Raw genomic sequence first — 1,918 nt, 5'->3', positions numbered from 1 at the left:
CTAATGTCAGGGAGTCGCGTCACACTGCGCCGGGCCCTGCAAGCTGTTGCTTGCGCGGCTGGCGGCCGCGGCTTTCCGCCGGGTCCCGGGGTCCGCTCGGTAGCCCAGCTGCCTCCCTGGGAGGGGCGGGGTCTGGGCCAGCCACGCCCCCTCCTCCTCTCGCTGCCTGTAGGCCTGCCTGCCTCCCTCCCTCCCCAGCGGACCGCAATGATTTAGAAGTTCAGGAATCCCACGTGACGTCACCGGGGGGGGGTGATGTAATGCGCTCTAAATAGACTGTATTGTAATCTTCTCTCAGTCCAACGTGGTTCCTTCACCCAGGCTCCGCTCTCCCCTTCTCTACACTTGTTTGGTAAGTTCCTAAAAATACTGATCGGTCACTTTGGGGTCTTTTGCACTTCGGTATTCTCGTGGCACCGGCCTCCCGGGCAAACCAAGACGCCTGCCTTGTTCGCATGGGCTCAGGGAGAGGAGTGAGGGAGCCAGAGCTCGGGCAAGGCACTGGGAAGATCTGTGTGTGCGTGAGTGTGTTTCTGAGGGTTATCTGTGTTTGTAAACAATTGGACGAGAATGGAGAAGCCTGGCCCTTGGAACCTTGTTCTGTTTCCTTGCTGAATCCTGCTGAAGCCTCACACCGATCCAATTCGCCCCGGCTTACTTCTTGCGCGTCTGGAAGATGGGGTCAGCGGCTGCGCTGAGATGCTGAGTGGGAAGGTGTGTGTGCGTGTGTGTGTGTCTGACCGGGTCTTGTGTGCGTGTGTGTGTGTCTCCCTGAATGACAGCGGGACAGTTAGGAATCGGGGCTGCGCTTGCCTCCAGAAGCCTGACAAATTGCCGTTCCCCCACCAAGGCGGCTGCGGCTGCGGTGACGAACGTGAACAAGGAGAGAGCCCCGACTTTGGCAACTTGGCGCAGCGATCCCCGGGAATCAGCGCGCGGAGAAACTTTTCCAATTCAATAGTGTTGCTGCGGGGGCGGTGGCGGGAGCGGGTGGCGGAGAGGAGCAGGAGGAGGAGGAGGAGGGAGGAGGGAAGGGGTTCTCACCTGCTGACGGGCAGGCTGGTTACCGCGCGCAGGCTGCGAGCTCTCCTCGGCTCCCTCGCGGGCTACCCGATCGCTCCGGCAGCGGCGGCTTACGCTCTGGGCGCGGGGCTTGCAGGTTTCACACGCAAACATTGTTGCAAAGAGTTTCCCGATCTGTTGCTTTCAACGGTGCGATCGGTTACTGCTTGGCAAGCTTGTGGTCAATTTGCAGGCCCGCACTAGACACTCGGGGCCCGGCAAGCCTTCCTTCTTGTCCTCTCCTCTCTCCCACGCCGATCTCACTTGAGGGCTCGATCCTTCCCATCCCTCGCACAGCTCCCGGTGATGACAGTTCCCCGGCGGCAGAGTGGCGGCAGTCCGAGGCTCCCCAGCCCGCGTCTGCACAAGCTGCGCTATATTGAATCACGCAAACTTGAACGAAGTTTCTCGAAGGACTCCGAACCGAAGCGGAGCGGGGGAGAAGTTTTCTCGCGTTCTTCCTTCACCGTGGACCTCTACCCTGGGCTGAGGGATGGAAAGGCTGGTGGTGGATAACTGTCTCTCCCTCTCTCTTTTCGACTTCCATCCCTGGGCTGCCCCTTAGGAAGCCTGTTATCTAGGGTTCCAGACCTGGTGTAGGCTTTCGTTGTTAGGTGTCTGTTTCTCTGGGTTCGGTTGTGTGTTGCGTTTTTCTACTCTTCCTCTCTCCGTCCCTCCTTCTTTGACATGTGTCAGGGAATAAAGCCTGGATACTGGGCCATTACGTCATTCTGCAGACTAGTAAGTGTGTTTGATTAACAGCCTCTGATACTCTAGGGTTCAGGGGATTTGAAATGCTGACAAAGCAACTCCCCCCCCCCCCCCCCCCCCCCCCCCCCCCCCCCCCCCCCCCCCC

At 59.4% G+C, this 1,918-nt stretch overlaps 1 protein-coding gene across 1 annotated transcript in view; it reads left to right on the top strand.

Moving 5' to 3' along the window:
- The first annotated feature begins 312 nt into the window (after positions 1–312).
- Positions 313–1,918, top strand: part of LOC114050683 (cyclic AMP-responsive element-binding protein 5) — a 487,545-nt gene continuing 485,939 nt past the window's right edge. Inside the window, exon 1 of the mRNA XM_027872543.1 lies at positions 313–352. The gene's annotated coding sequence lies outside the window, so the exon portion shown is untranslated. The remainder of the gene's footprint in view (positions 353–1,918) is intronic.

This window comes from Vombatus ursinus, unplaced genomic scaffold, assembly GCF_900497805.2.
Source record: "Vombatus ursinus unplaced genomic scaffold, bare-nosed wombat genome assembly UNPS02014799.1, whole genome shotgun sequence".
NCBI classification, from domain to species: domain Eukaryota; kingdom Metazoa; phylum Chordata; class Mammalia; order Diprotodontia; family Vombatidae; genus Vombatus; species Vombatus ursinus.
The sequence above is the reverse complement of the archived record's forward strand: the minus strand, read 5'-3'. Positions and strand labels throughout refer to the sequence as shown.